General features: G+C 37.1%; 2 pseudogenes across 2 annotated transcripts; both read right to left on the bottom strand.

Annotated features, from left to right (window-relative positions):
* Window positions 1–7,323: 7,323 nt before the first annotated feature.
* On the bottom strand, window positions 7,324–17,177 carry LOC147489448 (DEAD-box ATP-dependent RNA helicase 35-like; annotated as a pseudogene). Its single transcript, XR_015201600.1, has 2 exons — window positions 15,416–17,177; window positions 7,324–7,564 (listed from the first exon to the last, which is right to left on the bottom strand). The product of XR_015201600.1 is annotated as a DEAD-box ATP-dependent RNA helicase 35-like (transcript).
* Window positions 17,178–18,019: 842 nt separating this feature from the next.
* LOC147489447 (putative aspartyl protease At4g16563) lies at window positions 18,020–19,567 on the bottom strand (annotated as a pseudogene). Its single transcript, XR_015201599.1, has one exon. The product of XR_015201599.1 is annotated as a putative aspartyl protease At4g16563 (transcript).
* Window positions 19,568–23,575: the final 4,008 nt, after the last annotated feature.

Raw genomic sequence — 23,575 nt, 5'->3', positions numbered from 1 at the left:
GTTGGTTTCTTTGGGCCGGTCTATTTTGTTGGGTTGGGCCGAGTTCTATTAGTTTTCTTTGGGTCCGATTTTTAAGCCTTTTGGTTGGGCCTTTTTTTTCAATTAGTTTTGTTTTATGGGGCCAGTTCCAATTTTTGTATTCATGGGCCGGTTTTCTTTTATTTTGTGGGCTGGGTCATTTTGGTTTTAAGTGGATCGGTTCCCTTTAGATATTTCTAGTTGGGCTAAATCTATTGTTGGGCCGGTTTCGGATTTGGCTTTTATGTTGGATTCGGCTAACATTATTTGAATCTTTGGTTGAGTCATAGGCTTGGCTAGTTGGGTCCGAACCATGACCTTAACCGTTACTTTAGTCATGAGCCCATGAGCCATGCACCTTTGCCCTTAGCCATGAACCATGGCTATGACTTTGGAACCTGTCGAACATGGAAACGACAGTTTGACTTTGACAATGATGTGTTGACTTTGACCTTTGACCGTTGACTTTGATCTTTGACCTTTGACATTTGACTGTTGACTTTGACCGTTGACTATTGACCGTTGACTTTGACCGTTGACCGTTGACTGTGGAATGTTGACTTTTTTCCAGTTTTTCACATATTTAAGAATATGGACAAATATAGTAATAAAATATTGTCGAAAATTATATAACGTTGTTTGTCATTATCTAATTAAAATTTGACGTGAGTAGTGTGTAAAACATATATATATTGGGCTTTGATTGTGGACTGTGGACTGTTTAATTGTGCTACATTTTATGTTGTAAATTGTATGGACAAATCAAATGCTAAAATGCTGTGGAAGCTTGTATAAATTTGGTGGTCATTATCTAGTTAAGATTTTCCGTTGATATTGTGACATTATATAATATGTTGGGATATATATATTAAATGCAATAGTTTTGGAGAAATAAATGTATAAGCACTCCATTATTTTATATGTGAGATGCTACTATAAGGTAGTATAGTAGTGGTGAATATTTGCCCACGGGATTGTGGCTTAGTACAATAATATATTGGCACGGGAAAGAATGAAAGTGGTTACGAGATATAATTAAGATATTTCTAAATATTGTGGCTTAGTGCAATAAGGTATTTGACCTACACGTGATATATTGGAATGTTTATGAGTCATTGATGTATGACACCTGAATAAATTACGTAACGAAAATCCTAGAACCTGACTACCACAACTCATGTGATTTGCCATGTGTGGGCGTATGTGATGTGATTGGCCCTTCTGGCGTTTTAGTGAATCTGAATAGCCTTCGGGCGTAAGTAATGTGATTGGCCCTTCTGGCGTTTCAGTGAATCTGAATGGCCCTTATGGCGTAGCTGAATAGTGGCTTGATTATTCCGTTCGCAAAATAGAACGAGACGCGCGATATTTTATGCCGAATAGTGGCAGTACTTGCATAATGGCTTTCGTGTGAGGGTTACCTGGTGTGCGGCATCCCCATTTCCGGGTAGTTACGCACGGAGTGGTTCATTATGTGAGGGGAGGCATGTGGATGTACATGTTCGGCGTTGGGAAGCGATTGTGGTAGCCAGGGAAACTAGGTAAGACATAGATACGACGTGAATTTTAGGGACACACAAAGAAAACCTTAATTAATATAATTACGGTAATATGTTGGTTAATGATATATCTTTAGATAGATGATTATATATGCTTGGTTGGTTATAGTTTAGTTAGAACCTAAGGCGCCTCGTGGAGGAACTAAATGCCTTTTTATTATACGTATGGTTTGTTGTGTGGTTAGTGGGAAGTTAAGGCGCCTCAGTGGAGGAACTACATGCCTTAATTAATATACTTAAGGATGTTGTATTAGTTGTTGAAAGTTAAGGCGCCTCGGTGGAGGAACTAACTGCCGTATGGTTTGTGTATATGTATATATATATGTTGTGTTTTAGAGCTACTCACACCAGCATTTTTATAATGCTGACCCGATTTGCATGTTTGCTTATCGAGTGTGTTCATTAAATGAACATAGTTGATAAGTCTTGACAGGTTTAGTGTTGAAGAAGATTGGTTCTTTGCTTTGTGGTTACGCGTTAGCGTCGCATTTCAAGATAGGCTTTGTTTTCCTTTGAGGTGATATAGATTTTCAGTTGAGATAAAGTTATTTGTATTTTCATTTGTTAATTTTTGTAATGAAGAGGACTTTTGTTTAAGTTAAAATTTTTATTGGTTTTTAATTCTCCGCATATTTAAAACTGTTTATGGGTTTTTGGAAGTGGAGAGTGCGTCACACCTCGGAGATCGAGGAGTCGGGAACAAATAATATTTTTTTCGAATTCTGTCAAAATTCGGGGTGTGACAATAGGTCTAGGGCTATTAGCGTGCTTGGTTTTAGGCTAAGACCTTTATATATATACGTGTGTATGTGTACTAACTAATATGTGATATTTCAGTCTTTTATGATATACGATGCTATAACACTTAGATATCATAAAAATTAATAATGAGTGAACAATGAAATACGAACAAGAAACTTTTCTTTACGTGGAAAGAATATAAGAAATACAATTCAATAATGTTGCCATGACCTTAACTATGAACCATGGCTGACCATGAGTCTGTTGACCATGAAAATGATATGTTGACCGTCGACTTTGACTATTAGCTTTGACTATTGACTGCTGACTTTTTGAATGTTGACTTTTCAGACTTTTGACATATTAAACTTTGTGGACAAATCCAATAATAGGATATGTCGAAACTTGTATAAACATGTTTGTCATTATCTAACAAAGATTTGGCGTGGTATTATGCAATAAGATATATTTGGCTTCGATGGACTTTGATTTTGACTATGTGGCTGATAAGAACTACGAAGGCTTGATTCCAATCTTGAAAGATTTGGATACGTAGGCAGCTTTGAGCAAAAGTGCAGCCACTATACTATATTGTTATATATTAGTTATGGTGATAATTATATATGTACAATGTTAATACTTAATTGTGTATATGTTTGTGGTGGTTTAAAAAGTATTCACGAGACATTTAATTAACGTGTTAATCATAATTGAGAATCGGGATATCTATGATTTATATAATGGATAATGAGGTGAGTTGATTGGTTATTATGTTTAAAATCTTTATTAATGATTCTATTGCTTGAGACGATGTTTATTTTATAATAAAAATATTATAATAAATGATAACTCTTGAGTGTTAAAAATCCGGTGTAAAAAGTGTCTCGTGAAAATTTTGTGTAAGCCCACATCTTTAGATCTCTCCACGCCTCTTTGATGAAAATAAATGTTTATGAGTAATGATGTCATGTGAAAAGCCACCTTAAAGAGGAACTAAGGCGAATGGGCATTTGCTTTACGGGTGGGTTGTATTCCTTGAGTGTACGGGAATGTAGGTCTGAATTCCTTGAATGTGGTAGGAATGACCTAAGGTATTCATTGAATGTGCCATGAATGACCTGTTAGTATTATGATGGGTATTCCTTGAATGTGGCGGGAATGACCCAAGATATTCATTAAATGTGCCATGAATAACCTGATATTTTGTTATGCCCAAAAGAGAATTTGTGATTATGTGTATGGAAAGCCCAGAGATGGTTGTGACTCACAAGTTACGAGTTTACAAGATGAAAATATGTTTCCTGGAGGTGATATCCCCGCTTGGGACATATGTCTTATAGTAGTACTCGGTGTGAGTGAGGCACACAGATATGTGTGATTTGGTAAATGTGTGTAGTGCAAATCGTGGAGTGGGAACTAAAGGTTAGGCTGTGTCTTTTAATAAATGAGTCAACGAGATAATTAATAAGCAAAAAAAAAATATTGATTTTACGTGTGATGGAGTTATTGCATATGAATATTTATATATTATGATGTATATGATTTCTTATGAGAAATATTATTTATGTGGTTTGTGTGAGTTGATACTCATGAGGGATGAATGTACTCCCTGGTTGTGATTCTTCTCGTTCTCATAAGTAGACAAGTGGTTTTAAAGAAAAATATTGGCTTTATGTATGAGCGAGTTATTGGATATGATTGGTTGTGTATTATGATATGATACCTATGATTTCTTACGAAGGAATGTAAATGTTGTTAACGTGATATAATTGATACGGTGGGGTGACATGAATGTTAATATTGATGATATATTATGTCAGATTGTATATTCTCATGGTTATTGTGAGAGAAGTAGATGTATGAATTAAATGTTTAGGTTAGGAAAACCTAACTTTGTTTTGCAGGAGGGTAGGACTTAATGATATTTTGTGCAGGGACGTTGTCCTACCCTTATACAGAAGTGGATATCGGTAAGATTTAATTCAATTACTAATTTATTATAATGAGTTAATAGAATGGATGTCTTGCTTGGGAAGAAACTATGCCGATTGAAATGACGGAACTACCTGTCTTCCAAGCTGAGAATGGTTAAGTTATGGGTACATATAAAGTGTTTGTTTGGCTAATTAAAGTATGGAAATGTTTTTATGTTGTTGGTTTACTCATACCAGCAAATTCAATTTGCTGATCCATGTTTGCTTTCTTTTGCAACGTGGGTGTGTTATTGGAAACATAGATGGTAGAATGCATTGGATGAAGACGCTTGATTTGGATTCGCTCTTGGAGTCTTACTGGTATAAGTTTTATGAAGTATAAAATCTTGATTTGAAACAGATGTAATAGAGTTGTTTGGTAATTCTTGAATTCGTATATTAAGAGTTGTTCTTTTGGTTTTAATTTGATCTCATTTTTCTATATCGTGTTTAGTAAGGGTTATTAGGGTTTCGTTTTATCCTGGGTTTTCAGAATATGGAATAAGGTGACGATTGAGATAATTATATCTTGGATAATTCCCTATTTTTATTTTCTGGAAATTTGGGGTGTGACATTCACCTTATTAGGCAATGTCACAAAACTTCAATCAAACTTCTATTATTAAACAACAAAATAAAGTTGAAGGGTTTTATCAAAGGTGGGTTCATTTTTTTTTAATAGTTTTTAAGGTGAAACTGCACTGAACTAACCTAAATTAATAATTAACTGGAAATTCTAAATTTGATGTAACTGCATTAAACTAATCTAAAAAAATAATTAACGAGAAATCGAAAACTTGATGCAAATGCATTGAACTAATCTCAAATAACAATTAACATAAAATCGAAAATTGGATGCAACTACATTGAATTAACCTCAAAGAATAACTAACGGAAAACAAAAAATTGGATGCAACTGCATTAAACTAAAATCAGAGATTAACTAACGAGAAATCAGAAATTGGATGCAAATACATTGAAATAACCTCAAAAAATAGTTAACTGGAAATCAGAAGTCGAATGTAAATACATCGCACTGGCCTCAAAGCATAAATGTCTGCTTTTTTAGCCTTCTCATATAAGTAATTACGAGTAGTTAGGAACCCAAAACGAAAAGTGAGTTTATAAAAACAGACTCTTACATGTATGCAAACTATATAGAAATTGTAAACTATCGAACTAACCTAGAAAAACAATTAACGGGAAATCAGAAACTGGATGCAGATGTATTGAACTAACCTCAAAAAATAATTAACGGGAGATTGGAACCTGGATGCAAATGTAATGAACTAATCTCAAATACTAATTAACGAAACATCGAAAATTGGATGCAACTGTACTGAATTAACCTTAATGAATAACTAACGGGAAATCATAAAGTGAGTACAATTTCACTGAACTAACCTCAAATAATAATTAACGGAAAATCGAAAACTTGATGTAACTATATTGAACTAACCTCAAAGAATAATTAATGAGAATTTGGAAACTGGATGCAACGTACTATATTAAACTAACCTCAAAAAATAATTAATGGAAAATCATATACTTGATGCAAATGCATTGAACTAATAACCCTAAAACATATTTGTATTATATGTAGGGGGAATAAATGTCTCGACAAATATAGTTTTGCATTTTAAATAGTGTTTATCATAATTCTTTTATTGTGATTGGGAATGTCTTGCTATTCAAGTAGCTTCAATATTATCTTCGCCACATTGGGCATTTTTACAAAACTTCAATCAAACTTCTATTGTTAAACCTAACAATAAAAAGAAGTCGATAAATTTTATTAAGGTTTGATGCTTCCTTTTTATAGAGAGTGGTGCAAAAAAATTAAATGAGTAATTAATATAATTTTCATATCTCATATATATTAATAGTTGCTAATATTTTTTAAAATAATTTAATATACCGGCACCCGTTCGTAGGACACGTTCATGTGATAAATCTTTTTAAGTGGGAGTAATATATTCTTTGAGGCTGGATATGAAAACAATCAATCTGTATTAGTAATTTGTACACATTAGTACGTAAGCTGAGCGGTGATGATTTACCGCTAAATCACTATAAATCTGATAAAATTATTATACAAGCTAAATCGAGTTTAATATATTTCCATTTGAAAATTACGGATTATTATCCTAAACCACAAAATGAAGAGGCTATCTCAATTTGATCTCTTGGTTTCCAAGTACTTATGCACTATAATTGCTGCTCATTAACGTATTTCGGTTTATTTTCAATAAAAATATATTCTGATTCGAAAATTTGCCGCTAAATCACCATAAATCTAATAAAACTATTATATCTGTTTTAAATCGAAGTTTAAGATAATTCCATTTAAAATTCTGATTAATATCCTAAACCATAAAGTGAATATCTTTATCTCAATTTAATCCCTTGGTTTAAAAGACTTACGATCATAATCATCGCTTCATTAACATATTTCGGTTTATTTTCAATAAAAATATATTTTGACTTGAAAATTTGTGTAAGATATTTTATAAAGTCTTTTCAACACACAAAATATTTAATAGATCTGGACGTATATCCGTATATCCGGGTCAAAATCTAGTCTATATTATATATTAATACGGTTTGCTATTTTGGTTGGATGATCAATCAATTTTGAGGACAAGCATGTGGGGCATGTGGCAACTGGCAACTAAAGATCCTAATCACCAGTTCACCACCAGGTGGACTAGCTAGCAGCTAGCACTGGGGACTGAAAACTGCGTAGTCGTATTTCAAACTTATTAACAACTAACGAAGGAGTTCATAAATGCTATATATCTACGTTTGAAAGCAAGCAACCATTGAAAGCAGAATGCGACGCGCCAGATGTAAAAAATAAAAACTATAAAATAAAAACTGACATCCTGATTCCTGAAACTCTACACCAGTTTTTTTGTTTTGCTTGATAAGATTTGAATATACGTATTGATATAAAAAAAACATGTACAACTCTGCACCAGTAACTAGGATAGGCAGAATCACTTTTTCTTTTTGTCTTCTGATCTAGTAATACAGTTAGCAAGACCTCCCAACCAATCAACCAATTCCCATTCAGCCGGCACCGTATATTTCAAGTTAAAACAGAAATTGCACACTCAGATCTCCACCTTATAACCACCCGACCCGAAAAAGTCCCTTCTTGAGCAAGCAACCGCAGTAAGATTCTTTTGCTGCTTAGGGCATAGAGGGATCCGATGGCCGAGACCACCACAATAGGCATACCCAATACCACTCACAGCCTCCACTAGATAACTCAGGGCATGTTTGATAAAAAATTTCACTTAATTAGGCAAATACTAGTGGCAAATATTTGACGAAGTGGAAAAATAAGAGATTTTTTCTCTGGCAAAATTTATTCAAGGGAGAGATGGATAAGTTTTTCCCACTCTAAGAGCATTCCCAATGCAAATAATTTTTTTTTCACCTCCACTTTGGATTATTTCTCTTCATTTCTCTTCTTTGTTACTTTTGTAGTGAAAAACAAGAAAATATTGCCCAATGCAAAAGGTGATTTTAAATTTCGGAAGGAATGTTTGATTCTGTCTAAATGTAAAAAATAAAATAAAAAAAATTGAAAAAACGACCACTGGAAAAAAATTAAAAAAAAAAAAAAAAAAAAAAAAAAAAATCGAAAAAACATCCGAGACGGAATGAAACATTCTGTCCGAAAAAATATAAAAAAACACACGAGACGGAATAAAACATTCCGTCCAAAGCTCACAACACAGTGAAAATCTCAATAGCAAGTGCTACACTCGCTATGACTTAGTTACAAATCACCGATTTTGTTACTTTTGTATTGGGCAAGAATTTTTTAGTATTTAAAAGTGAAAACTCTCAATTTTCTCTTTAGAGCATTTGCAATGCAGGTGATAGAGGGGGGGAAGTGATAACTATCACCTACTTTCCTCCAAAAGTGCTGTGCAATGCTGGGTGATAAACTCGGTGATAGTTTTCCCGAGTTCAAAACAAGGTGAAACCTTCCACCGAGTTTATCATTGACTTGTTAACTTCGGATGGGATGTTGGATTCCGTCTGGATTACAAAACTCACCAGACGGAATCTAACATCCCGTCCGAAGTCCTAATGGCTAGTGTACCAACGGTCAAAAAGTCAGAACGGTCAAAAAACGGTCAAAATAAAAAACTTTGGTATATATACAACATTTGTTTCATTTCAACTCACACTTCCAACAATCATATATCATATTTCTTCTTCTTTAAAATCAGTTCTTAAAAAAACCAAATATCAAATGGCATCAACTCAAGCATCTCAAGCAAGTGGTAGCACTCAAGCAAAAGCGAGAGCTCACTTTAGCATGTCCGATGATCAAGCTCTATGTCTTGCTTGGATAAAAATTAGTGAAGACTCTATTGTTGGTGTTTTCCAAAATGCAAAAGGATTTTGGAATCGTGTAACAAACGAGTTCAATCAAGCACGTGGGTCGGATAGGTCTCCCGATTCAATTAGCGGTAGGTGGAAATATATTTCAAAAATGATGAACAAATTTGTTGCAATTGTGAATGCGGTAGAGGCTCGACATGCAAGTGGTACAACAATACAAAGCCGGGTAATTACAACGTTGTCAATTTGTAATTTATTGATTATCTTAGTCTTAGTCTAATTATTTCCGTCTTCGTCTAATTATCTTAGTGTATTTATTATTTCCATTTTAGTCTTAGTCTAATTATTATCTTAGTCTAATTATTATTGCAGTTTAATTATCTTAGTCCTAGTGATTATTTTAGTCTAATTACCACCATTTTTTTTTTTTAGTTGTCCGAGGCAAGGATGACGTACCAACTACAAGAAAAATCGGCTTTTTCACTTGATCATTGTTACGTTATACTCAAGGATAATCCAAAGTGGAGTAACGTTTTTGAGGCAAGGTCAAGCCGCCCCCACAAAGGGAAAAGGTCGCAAAATGATGGTGAAGATTCAACTTATAATTCACCAAGTGTTGGTGGAGTTGAATTGGAGGGTTCTCAAGAAATAGAGCGTCCAAAAGAAATGGAGCCGCCCTCTTGGATCGAAGAAAGCCAAGTCCAAAAGGAACCAAGAAAAATCAATTGGTATGTTGGAGGGTTACTTTACACGTTTAGAGGATACATTTTCACAGGATGCAAATGAAACACAAAAATGCTTAGAACTTAGGGAAAGGGAACTTGCATATGGTCAAAGAACTGTGATGGCAAGAGAAAAAAAAATCGGATTCAAGCAAAAAAAAAAATCAGGTTCAATTGAAAAAAATCGGCTTCAAAAGATGCAATATGAAGCTAAGATTTTAGCGATCGATACAAGTGTCCTCCATCTCGATACCGCTTTTATAATCGAGCAACAACAAGCTGAAATACGTGCTGAATGGGGAAGGGCTAGAGGTGGTTCTAGCTCTAACTAAGCTTATGTATTTTAATTATCTAGTATTTTATTTTAATTAAAGCACTATGTATTTTAATTAATGCACTATGTATTTTAATTTCATCTTTCTCTTTTTAATTAATGCACTATGTATTTTAATTTCATTGTATTTTTAATTAATGAACTATGTATTTTTATCTAACTATTTTTTTTTAATTAATGCACTATGTATGTTCTGTCCAATATAATTATTTTCATAGAAATACAATTACCAATAAAATTAAAATACATTGTAATATAGTTCATTAAAACACAACTCATTAAATACGTTGGAACTACATAGGAAATACATTAGGAAATACATAGGAAATACGTTGGAACTTAATAGTTCACGTTAGGAAATACATAGGAAATACATAGGAAATACATTTTCATTTCCATTTTAATTTTCGCCTCCTTCTCCCTCATCTGGATCCGACCAATTTGGAACATAAATTGGTACCGGATCTCTTTGTTTCTTCAATGCCACCCAATTAAAAACATGTTCAACTAAGTCCTTTTGAAGATTAGTATGTGTAACTTCATTTTTCGATCTTATTTCTTGCTTCAATCATCCGATAGACAAAATGAAAACCATCATCTTCGTGAAAGAGCGCAGGTATTGTTTTTTTCCTCTGACCTTTCCAATTCCAAACTCAACTTTCACGTTCATTCTCAACAATCATATTATGCATTATAATGCATGCCTTCATTATGTCTCCAAGAACAACAACACTGTGACAACGCGCAGAAGCCTTAACAATATGCCATCGTGCGTGCAAAACTCTAAACGTCCTTTCAACATCCTTTCTTACAGCTTCTTGACGTTGAGTAAAGATCTTTTCATGCTTATTTCTTGGATAACGAATTGGTTGAACAAATGTGCCCCATTTTGGGTAAATACCATCAACAAGATAATATCCCATATCATAGTCATTACCATTCACATTAAATGCAATGTTAGGAGCCTCACCTTGCTCTAATGATTCAAAAAACATGAGAACGATGAAGCACATTAATGTCATTATGCTAACCTGGTAGGTCAAGAAGCAATGCCGGATCCAACAATGTTTGTCAAGAACGGCTTCAAGTATCAAAGTTGGTTCCTTCTTGTACCCTACATGTGTTCCAAATTCCCCATCCACTTGGGCAATTCTTCCACACCCGGTGCTGCATACAATCGATTGATCCAAGCATTCCTGGAAAACCCCCTTGCCGCGATTTTCAACTAATATCCTAGCGATTGTTCCGCTTCACTTGGTCGCGTCTCAAGTACTCTTCCTCAAACGCCGCGGATAATTGCCTTGCACCAACACTTCATAGATACATTTGTTTGTGGAATCTCCAATTTGTAAATACTCATCCGTTGAATCGGAAGAACAACCGGTTGCTAATTGTGCAACCGCAGCTAGTCCCTTTTGTAACCCGTAAATTGCTTGCCAACCCAATCCATCCACCTTTGTCTTTAAAGTAATCGTCAAATGATGCAACAAGATGCAACATATACATAAAAAGCTTTTCTTGTCATCCCAGTACCTTCGCCTAAACTTATGAGGAGGCCACCTACAAGGTGTTGGAAGTAATCCCTCATTATCTTTTGTTTTATGAAATCACCACCATCTCTAAACGTGTACTCTCTCGCCCTTCACAGATCCACCGCGTTTGTCCAGATCCACATCTTCAATTTCAATGGCTGCTTGAGTCATTAATGCCCCAATGATGGATAATAACTGCAACCTCCTCCTCCTCCTCCGCCTTCATCATCATATCATTATGCTCATCTCTTACTCTTTTTCATGTAGTCATCTTCGCGTAATACCGTAGTACATCTAAACGACCGGTGAAACCGTAAAGGCTAACTATTACTACTAGATCCTCCCCATAACCTTTGGTTATATGCAATTCTTTCTTCTCTAGACATTTTTCCTATTTTTAGCTTGGTTGTGGGGAAGAAGATGGTTGTGTTGTTTGTTTGATCTAAAAGAAAGAAGAGTAAAACGAAATATGAAAGGTAAGGTCACATATGATAAGGTCACATGTGATACTTCGATTTTGGTCCACTTACCAATTGACAACACATTTTATTAGATTTTTGTTCACTCTCCAAGTGACAACACATTGTATCCAAATGTACCCTCAATAATTCCAATGGGCCACCATCCCCATCAATAATTCCATTGTTTGGAATATTAAAAGATGCAGTGGGAAGGACTTAAAAACCAGACGGGATGTTACATTCCGTCTCGGTGTAAAATACCCAGACGGGATGTTACATTCCGTCTCGGTATCCCCATACACTATTCCTGTCAGAACCTGTCAGAACCAAACCACCTGCAAAAATGAGTGATATTCCAAACTCAAAATTTTCTGTTTTAACAAATACAGGAAATGAGTGAAATGAGTGAAATGAGTGAAACGAGTGAAACGAATGTGAAATGAGTGAAACGAGTGAAACGAATGTTCCATTTTTGGAAACATACGAACTTATAAAATTTTAATTTTTTTTGGCCATAACCTCATTTGTTTTATTGACATATTCATATCCAAAACCTGCTAATATACTTTGAAAATAATAAATAAGACAAACAACAATAATGAACAACACCCAAGTCTAACACAGAAACTCAGTAAAAAAACTAACTTATAATTTCTAAAAAAAATTAGACATAACCTCCTTTGTTTAATGACATATTCATATCCAATACTCATCAAAGAAAACCGCTAATCAAAAATTCATTACAAACAACAATCCCAAACGCCATAAGACAAGTAATGGCTATACGGTTATTACAAACTAAAAAATATCTATCGAGACCTCCTCCCCCTACGAAGGCTCGGTCGAAGAGCTCTCCCCCTACGCCGTTGTCGCCTCTACGGTTGAGGTTGAGCTTGAGGTACTCCACTTCCAAAGATTCTCCAACTCTTGCACACGCCTCGAAGCCGCAAAGTTCGACGCTCTTCTTGTAAGTACTCAAAACTGCGGCGAGAGGACTCCATGAAAGACTCACGCGATGGCATAACCGAGAGAGTCTGTAGTTAAGGAGCTCCGACCTTACTTCATCCTATTTAACAAAACAAATGCATGTTAGGGGTTATAGTGAATACTAATAATAAGAAATCATGAATAAATTCAAATCATACTAACCTCGCTAACTGCTTTCAGATCGACAAATCTGCTACCATCTGCGGCATCTACCGGTGGAATAGGTATTCTCATATCTTTGCCCCGAGAAGTAATCATGCTCCAGTGCAAAAGGTCATCATCATCAAATATCCGTGGAGTTCTTTTTATGCATCCGAATATCATGAAACACCGGGTGGATCGTGGGCAACTCCACTCCTCTCCCGGGAAATGAATGTCGGGCCTCAATGCTCCGTATAACCCTTCAAAATTGGTGCCCGGTATAATGCACCTAGCAAGAGACCTCGACCAACCCTCTTCCAATATAAGTCATAGTCGCCTCGTGAAACCGAAGGCGATCGCGTCGGCCACTCATTTGGGTTTGCTCTATAGTGTGAAAGAACAAAGGGAAGAATATCGAGAATTTGTCATATCTATAGGTGGTGGGTAAGGTATAACAATCTCTCCGGATATTTGCCGCCAACATCCGGTCCCCAAGGTACCATGCGTTGATCGACCCTATAAGTATCATTCACCGAGAAAGAAACCTTGCTCTATGACACATATATGATAGTTCACGGTTTCGGTGTTCTCGAACATCCGGAATATCCGCATAAGGGTCCGAAGATGAAGGACTCGCCCGTGGTTGCCACTCAATTTGGGTAGCTCCTAAAAGCCCATCTGGCCGACGAAAGTGTTATGAATATTATCGCGATAGGTCCCCATACCCCCTCGCCCACGATGAAGCCCCCATGCTTGAATACGTGGAATCAGTCATGAGTCTCATCCTCTTCCAACCTCTTCAACACAGGATGCATCACCTAAAATGTTCATACCACCAATACCGCCATCAATAGATAAAATACAATATCAATATATATATAAACATGTCAACATTAATAATTAGATAAATAAATGAAATGAAACAATAACTTAATAAATAAGACTTACGGGTATAATCCAAACAAAGCCGACAAATTGCCTTTAGCGGCTTTTCGTCTCAACTCATGAGGTCTAGCCGGTGGTAAAGGTATGCCAAGATGGATTGACCCGACCATAATCCCACATCCCTCTAACGCCCGAGACAATGGCCATCCACCGATACGTAAATAACTATCAAAGATATCCAAATAATACCGCACCAACAAAGTAGAAGAGGAAGGCACATTACATACTGTGGATCGACTCCTTACCAATATGATAGTCTTTGGCTTCTCCTTGAGTCTATTCAAATATCTCAAGTAAACCAACTCATATTTATAGCTCCTCCCTTAAACCGCTTTCACCGATAATCTCAAAACTCGTCTTGCTCATCATCTTCAACCAAATCAAAACCTTCAAAGAAACTCATCGCCGTAGTAAAACCTCTAAAGTTTCATCAAAAGGCGGCATCTCCATAACCAATTGGGATACCCGTGAGCATTGTGAAATCAAGAGGGGTAATCCCAAGCTCACCCTATGGGAAATGGAATGTGTGGGTAGTTTGCCACCACCGCTCAACTATCCCAAACAACAACGCCGATCATTTTGTCCCAAATTAGAATTCAAAAGCTCCCCAAATGGTGTGGCGGATATAATGTCGGTAATCGTGACAAAATTAGGATCCGCTTTTTATTTCATACAACGCCACCACGACCATTAACATTTGAAAGTGCACAACGCACTTTCCATAAGTGTACTTCCTACATTCAACAAACACGCACGCAATACGATATAATTACAAATATTTTTTTTTAAAACAATGCGACAAATTCAAACTAATTACACAACAACAAACTTGATATAAACTAACATAAATAATAATAATTAACATAAAAAAAAAAAATCAAAAACTTACTTGAGACTCCGCCACTCGATTTGCTACGTGTCGGACCGATATACTTGCTAATGGTGGGTGTTCCTCGATTTCACAACGCGGTGGAAAATTGAACCCAAGTTCAATTTCGTCCTCCTCGCCCACATTACCCGTTCTCGACGACGATCCTTTTTGTCCCTTTTTTTTTGAAAATTTTAACCTTTTCAAACCATCGGGAATGCTCTTCATGTGGTGAGGTTGGTGGGGATGGATTGGGGGGTTGAGAAGTCATTATCAATGGAATTTTGTATGAAAAGGTTGTTAATGGAGGCTTCAAAATCGGAATTTTGGCTGGAAAGGAAGTGAAAATGGAGCCTGTTCGCGTCTGTTGGTATTGAGCCATGAGACGGGATGTTACATTCCGTCTCGTATAAAAAAACTCCAGACGGAATCTAACATCCCGTCCGAGATGTTTTTTATCACCTTTGTATTGCATAGTTTCATCTTGTTTATCACCAGGTTGGTAAAAAAGGGGATGAAAAGTGAGGAGGTGGCGGTGATAGAGGGGGGGGAAAACTATCACCTGAATTGCAAATGCTCTTAGTTATTTGAATTGGAAATGCAGTAATCAAAAAAATAAGACACGGGTGAGAGAAAATTTGGCAAATGTCAACAAAATTTGTCAGGAGAGATTCCCAATACAAATAACTTTTAAGTGGGAAATTGTCAGGAGGGATTCCCAATGCAAAGACCTTTTAAGCGGAAAAATAACATTTGCAAGAGGGAAAACAATGTTATCAAACAGGCCCTCAGTTCCAAAAGCCCAGGAGGGGTGCTCTGCTTGGCTTCTCGAAGAAGTTGCTTAAGGTTCAGAAGTGTATACTCGCTCTGGATCCCATTTACAAAAGTAGTTGCAATTCCACTCTTTCCACGCATTCCAGTTCGTCCAATTCTGTGGACATAGTTCTCAATTTCCGGAGGCATGTCGAAATTGATAGTTGATACCAGGGACATCACTTTCCCCTGATTTGAATGACGAGATGGCCCTTTCTATGCCTCCATGTTGTGCCCTTCCGGTAGAAGATATGGATGGACACGGTCCACATCAGCCCTGTTCTCGCAGAAGATCAAAACAGCAGTGATAGTTTCTCCAGGCACCTAGGGAGGGAAGCAAGTTTTTCATTTTGCTTCACGTATTCAACTTTTTGCTTGACATCCAGCTCATCCCACGCTAACAGTGACAGGTCTGACCAAGGCAGTCCGTGCAAAACTCTGAACCCCTAGCCGGCATCGTTGCAGACAAACAGAAGGGTTTGCCTCTGGCCACAGACTTTTCAAACGTCATCCTCAAAAGGCAAGTCAAGCAGTCGGTCTGCTTCGTCCAAGGTCAAGAAGGAGCAGTTGCGGAGGTGCACCATTTCTTCAACCTACCAGGGGTTGACAACATCTGACTGTCTCTCCTATTATCCTATGGACTATTGTTGACCATCTAGAAGAATAGTTTGTTAGAAGTTTGTTATTCTGTTTCTAGTTTTCTGCAACAATTCTGAGTATAAAAACTGATGCAAAGCAACGCCATCAGCGGTAGCCATAACTGTCCCTCTTCATTAAAGTGGAGAGAAACTGCTCCAAGTTCTCTAAAGGGGCATAAAATCAAACCAAAAGGGCCTTCGCCGGGTTTGATAGGCAAGGAAACCTCTTCCTGCAAGGACAAAAACCAGGGCCTTGGTGGAACCCGTGGATGAAATCCCAATCATGTCCCTTCCGGCCGAATTGAATGGGAGTGGGTCGCGAAATGCCATCAGCTTTCAATTTGTTGAGAATGGGATCAGGGAGCCTCATGTGTTTAAATCAGGTAACATATATGTAAGAGACAAACATCATGAACATCATCATCTAACGATTCTAGCCTTTCTAGGGAGACGTGGAACCCGGCACAAAATGAAGAGCACTTAGTAGTGACATATGTCGAACGGATAAAGTGTAGGTAATTAAACCCTTTGGAATATTCCAATGCAGACATTAAGGTTTGGTTATGACTTGTTCAAGCAGCATTACTAGAAACAAGTTGATGACTCACCTCTTTGACGCCGTTACTTCGAAAAGGCTAGGTTTCACATTAGTCTGTGAGAGACTAAACAACTAGAAAAGCATTGGTGAAGGAATTTTTTCGAATATTTCGTGGTCATTTTGGTGTGTGTGGTTGTAACGTTTGAGTTTTGAAATCTAATTTAGTTAGCGGCTATTCATGATGAATTGAAGACTCAAGACATGGACGAGCCTCATTTATAAGTTTGATGATCACCGGTAACCAGTTTTGAGGACAAGGATGTGGGCATGTGGCAACTTGTAAAAGACGCTGATTTGTTGAAATTATAGGTCAACAAAGCGGCGATATATGCCGAGATTTTATAAAACGGTTATATCCAATCCCATAAAACTAAACAAAAAATTAGGCTTAGGTGAAAGGTCCTAATCACCAGTTCACCACCAGGTGGACTAGCTAGCCTAGCAAAGTAGCAAGCACTTTGGACAGTCATATTTCAAAATACTTAATCATGGGCGTTAAACTTTAAACATCAAGTCCTCAAGAAATCATTGTAAAATGATGAAAGGTAATAAACTTATAAACTTTATGTCTATCTGTAGTTAGTTCCACTGTCGCAATATGATAATTATTCGGAAAAAAATGTCGATAAATTTGAAATTCATCTTAACAAATCATCAGCAAATCCCTGATTGCAGGAAAACCACGACTACAAGACAGAATGTTACCAATGTAACCTACAAAATACGTAACTATGAGTCTATGAAAGTGCCACTACAAAAGGGATACAATTGAACTAGCTTTGGTGTGCCTATTTATTCAAGCCTTCAAGTATCCACCAGATTGCGAAAGCGTGCTAAATGATTGGTCGCGAAATGACATCTGTCAATTTTGTTTTTCGATTGAGCAATCAGTAACACATTTATTTTTGCGTATCTTGACGCAGAGAACGCCATATGGTTTCCATAAAGTAGTTTTCGTTTGTTCGTGATACGTGTTTTAAAACAAAAGAGTGTCATACAGTTATACCGCATTTATAAGATACAAACGCAGTCTTTCTAGTGTCGATGCATGCTAGCTTTCAGTAAGTGGGAGATTAAGTCTGTGGATGTGTGAAATCAGTTTCCTGGAGTTGGAGTCTTCGTTTCGAGTTGAAAGCATTCATGTTTTCAAAATTCTCCCTTATATTTTTCCTTTAGGTTACAGTCACATGCTCACATGTGGTGCCCAACTGCCCACACAATATACCGTTACTCCACGGAAAAGTAAAAGTAAAATTCAAAAACATGGGAATTGAAGTGGAGAGAGCTCCAAAACGAGACATTACCAAATACACATCCAAGGCAATGATAACCGAAATTGTTTTACTCTTTTTTGATGAAATAATTGGAAAAAAAACTCATAAGGAGTTAAAAGACTACAACAGTTCTTTTAAACAACAATATGTAAATAGCAACAGATACATTATTTACGTTCGAAATTATTAAATGAAATTCGAAATGCTGTTAACTACTTGCAAGTTTGTTGCCGAAACCCAAATCTCTTATTCTCCAAATCATACTCCACATAGAAATTCTGCATTTGAAAATTCCCCAAAATCACAGCTGGTCCACCAGATAATCCTCCACCTCCACCGACAACTCCATCAGTAATTATAGTCATGCAAGCAATACCATCACCAACTAATGAAAAATAATTAGTAACAGGTAATTCCATATCTGCCCCTCCTTTAAAATGAAAAACAAGTTTCGGAAACGAAACAGGTTTCCCACCCGATATATCATAACAAGGTCGTAACCCAGTAACGTTTTCCACGTCAGTAAGTCTTTTATAATGCGCCGTTTGTTTTTCTAACTCAGCTGCAACAGGTTCAAACACGTGTCCTTCCATGAAAGTGAATGTAGAACCAGAGTCCACTATAGCACCACCGTTACCATCAGCTCTTTGCGATAATTTACTGTATGGAATCTTAACTGTTTTATCACCAACAGTAATTTTCCTCAAACCAACATAGTAATAAACCGAGAAAGCAGGTCTACCAGTCACCGGGTTTTTAACAAATGGAGTGTAACTAACGCCGTTAGTTTTCGAATCGCCGTTATTCAACTCACCATCTAAAACCAACGAGCTACTCTGAGTCGAATCGTCAAATCGGTGGGAAAGTAAGCAGTAAGAGAATTTACTCAGACCCAGTTGACTCGGTAACGAAGCCGAACCGCGACCAAACCCAGCGATTCCAGCAGGCGAATGCGAGGCGAAAAGCGAGCACCCGACCGCGAAGTTTGGTACCTTCCTCGACACCAAATCGAGCGTCTCTGACAAAAGAATTCCACCTGTTGATGCTGAACCATATATGATTATATAAGGTGGGCAAATCTGTGAACAAATTGTTGAATTGGGTTCACAATCTTTACACCTTGATTCGACGACATTGGTGGTGTGAATCCAACTACATTTTGGATTTTTACATCCAATGATTTTAGTAGAAGAGGAGAGCTTTGGAATAAATGTTGGGATTTGAGTGTTAGTGGAAGAAGTACAGTTTCTGCAAATGTAACGATGGGTACATGGAACCCAGACTAATTCACTACCAGTGTCGAATATAAGAGGAATTGTTTGAGGGGGTGTACCAAAACTTAGTGAAACTGAGTAAGCACCATAACTATGTGGAGAAAGGGGGTTGTGGAAATGTTAGTGGTCTGTGGATTTTTAAGTGTTTGGCTCTTGTAAGAGATGCAGCTGTTAAGTGAGTGAGTTTTGGAATGGATCTGAAAATGGGGAATTGATCAAGTGGCTTAGAGATAGTGTAATGGGGTGGGTGAAGATGAAGATGGAGAAATGAGGAAGAAGAAAAAAAGGAAGGAGGATGAGATAAGATGAAGAAGAAGAAGGCATGGTTTTCTGTGTTTACAGAGAAGAGAAGAGTAGTTTCAGTACTTAATCTTATAGTAGTAATAACTTTTCGCATGTGACTTTGAGAGAAGAACAACGGTTGCCAAATTGAATCCAGTTCGATTTTAGTGAATGTATTGCCATTGAGATGCGGAAAAATGACAGAATAGCCACTGTGGGTCTTTGCTAGTGAAGACAGGTGTCAAAACTCATGACGTCAAGATGAAGTATTTGTTAATTTTTTTTACTATTACAATTGATTTGACTCAATGTGGAATGCATATTGATGAAGTGATCCAACAATCAAGTGATGGAAGGGTGATCTCGATCACCGAAGAAAACAATGATACACCTATAAGAGCATCTTTAGGAGTGATATCAACCTAGCATCAAACATCAAATTCTCAATCAAGAATTTAGTGTTTTTTCAATTTTAGGAGAACTACATATTGATGAAAACACAAAAAAAAACACCAAACCAAACACCAAATCGACCAATATTTGGTTTCAGGTTTGGTGCTGTATCAAATCACTCACGCGGTTTTAACAATTGTGCAATTGAAGAAATTAAGAATTGTAATTCAAAATCGAAAAAATTAAAGAAATTAAAAACCTATGATTATGATTATGCAGTTCAAAATCTAAGATTATGATATAATCATATAATATCCAAAATAATCCAAAATCTATCATATTACATCAAATTTATTTAGCTCTCTTCTTCGCCCCTTACCACTCGATCCTCTCTCCTCTCTATTTGGGACGTTAAAGCCGTTCCTCTAAGTTCCTAATATGAGAATTATGATGATCTTCTCTGCATGATGGGTTAACTACTTCGCCTTTGAAGTTCCTCATATCCCTCGATGTTCTTTGCGTGTACACACTCGTGATATCCTCATCATCGCTTTCCGAAGTCTCGTCATACGACATTTTGGGATTGATTTTGGTATGTCCGAGAATATGCCTCCTCTCTTTCTTGGCTATAATGACCGCAGGTAGGTCCTCATCCCATCAAACATAAGAACACGGGTTCTCATATCTTCCTAGAACCTCACCCTAAAAATCTAAGAAAATACAGTGTGAGTACGTATTATATATATAATGAAGAAGATAAATAAAGCAATTAAACTCACCATGGTAACTGATCAATATGCGGCTCTAACTCAGAGAAACGAGCATGAGGCACCTCAGAAATGGAAATATAAGTAGGCTCCCCATCAGATCCACACACGGCAAACATCTGAGGATTACTAGTAGACACAGGAGCTGGATGATATGCATTCAGAGGTTGTGGGTTGTAAATAGGTTGTGGCGGATGAGGAATACGTAGCTCACGTCTCATCCCTTCCAGGCCCACAAACTTCGAAGTTTGCTTGCAAACCCACCAAGGGAGGCAACAACGGACCCATACATGGAGACACGGTTCTACCATCTATAATCTCGATGTCGGTGATCGCTCAACAATAAAAGAAGACGCATCTCGCCAAGGACCACCACTGGCATGAACTTCATGAACTTGAATTCTACCCCACGACTTTGCATCACTAACATCTGGCATGGGAGCACATGGAACTCCATAACGTCCAGTCATCTGCCTCCAACATCTGTCGCCACAGTACCAAACATGCGATCCACGTCGCGGCAAAACAACTCGTGATGTGACAACACACAAGCATCTGCATTTGGATCGTCAAAGGCGTAGACAAATGCCAAGGTCTCCACTCAATAGATGGCAATGATCTAATATCAATCGAAAGCACGAGCCATACGGATATTATTCCTAATCGCCCTCATTACGAGTCAAGTGAGGCCCGACCAACTAGCAAATCTAGGCGTGAGTATCGGCAATCATGTCTATGTTAGGACAAAGATATCGAAAAGTACTCATAAAACCAAATCTCTAAAAGTCCCGTGAATCCCGCAATCGAGGACTTCTACTTCGAATGTCCGTGAAGCTTTATCTAACGCCGATATCAATGTGGCATATGAGCTACCAAGGTCATAATCTCTCATAGTATGCAAATCGGATACATAAGCATAATATCCGGTCGTATCGTAGAATGACCATTGGAAAACAAAACATGCCCAAAAAACATCAAAAAGCCCTAACATCTTGACGGCACCCTCACTACCCCGGTAACGGTTAAAGCTAACTCATTTCGTGTATCGGGATGCAAGAGGGTTCCATATATCAGTCTTAATATGAGATAGCTTAATCCCGGAAAGAATCATAAGCATCCGCACCCAAACGAGGAAAACTCATAAGCATACTATCTATATTCTCATAATTTGTATGAAAATGTATCGGTTGGCCTATACCGATACTCAACCTAGAAATCATAGTGAAGTCTAGTGGTGTGAACCCTAACTCTGCACAAGGAAAATGAAATGTATGAGTTCTACTCCACCATCTTTCTACTAAAGCTATGAATTTTGCCCAATCACCTTCTCATAATAATCATTATCAATCAAAATACCCAAAGGTGTATACAAAATACTATCTCTAATATGTACAAACTCATTCAAACTCCTAATAACCTTCCACCACTCTCTAACACCAAGTAAAGCCGATCTAACTCAGTAGTCAACAACATGCTGATATTATAAAAAAAAAATAATGCGTATAAGATAAATAATTAATTGGTCCAACTCAACTAATTAATATTCAAAATATTTAATCAAAACTAATTAATTACCTGAGTATTAGCCATTGCACTCGACACGTGTTTTGTATCACGTGTAGAAGACACAACTTCCATATCAAGTGCTTCTCCAGGTGCAAATTGCCAATCGAAATCGTTCATCTGATACTCCAGTACATAGGGATGTCTATCAGTCGGCGCGATATCCTCAGGTTCTTCTTCCCCACTGTCTTCTCCCCCACCGTATTCTACTTCCTCAGGTTCTTCTCCCTCATCGCCAATGTCGTCTGTGTACTGTCAATCATCACCGTCGAAAGGTTCAAAATGATCCATATCAAATTTTAAGAGTTTAGGTAGGTTTTTTTTTTTTAACTAAGGAGAAGGTTTTATAATTGTGAGAAGAGGTGAAAGTGACTAAACCGCGCGGCTTTGGAGCTGTTTATATAGAAGTAGCACGCGGTGTTCTGAACACCGTGCGGTTTTGCCAAAACCGCGTGGGCTTGGGCCTGTAAGTTGGGCTTTAGTGGCGCGGTTTTAGCAAAACCGCGTGGGCTATATGGCGCGGTTTTGGCAAAACCGCGTAGTTTCTTGGTGTTTTTTTGATGTTGCTCCTAAAGTTGCTTGGTGTTTTTTTGGTTTAGTGTTTTTTTGGTTCAAAATTTTGGTGTTTTTTTTGTTGCTCTGCTAAAGATGCTCTAATTTTAATTTCTAGGCATAACACTCATAGATTTTTTTTTTTGGGTAAATTTCTGATTCAGCTATAATAATGTCATTTTGTTCTTAATCCGGCCATTGTCAGCAACTCAGTGCAAAAAGTTGTTGATATTATCCCACTAGTTGCTGACAAAATGCACTGAGTTGCATTTTGTGGCCGAATTAAAAACACATTGACATTATCATGGCCGAATCAGGAATTTATCTTTTTTTTTTCATAGGATTTTTTTTAGGCATGGCACTTCTAGAATATTGCATTACATGTGGTCTCGTTCTCCATAGACTCCGTTTTGATTAGTTAGAGAGTCGGTTATGGGAGTTTGCCTATAATTATTGAAGAAAAATTAACATCACGCCAACATTTTCCAGATAACGTTGCCCAAACTTTCCATATTTATACCATCTCCTAAATTTTGTACCCCAAATTGAAAATACAACTGAAGTCGTACTTTTTTTTTTTTTTTTTTTTTTTTTTTTTCCGATAATGGTTAATAGATTAATTATAGCAAAATAGTTTGGACATTGTCTTAAACATTACAAGATGGAAGAGTGGTATGATCTACAACCTTAGAAGCTCAAGTTGCTAGATCATGAGCCTCCCCCTATAGAATTCCTACTAAAGCCAACAATACTTAACAATCCCTACGGATAACAA

Source organism: Coptis chinensis, chromosome 7 (assembly GCF_015680905.1).
Source record: "Coptis chinensis isolate HL-2020 chromosome 7, ASM1568090v1, whole genome shotgun sequence".
Classification (NCBI taxonomy): domain Eukaryota; kingdom Viridiplantae; phylum Streptophyta; class Magnoliopsida; order Ranunculales; family Ranunculaceae; genus Coptis; species Coptis chinensis.
This window is presented reverse-complemented; position numbering and strand designations above follow the sequence as displayed.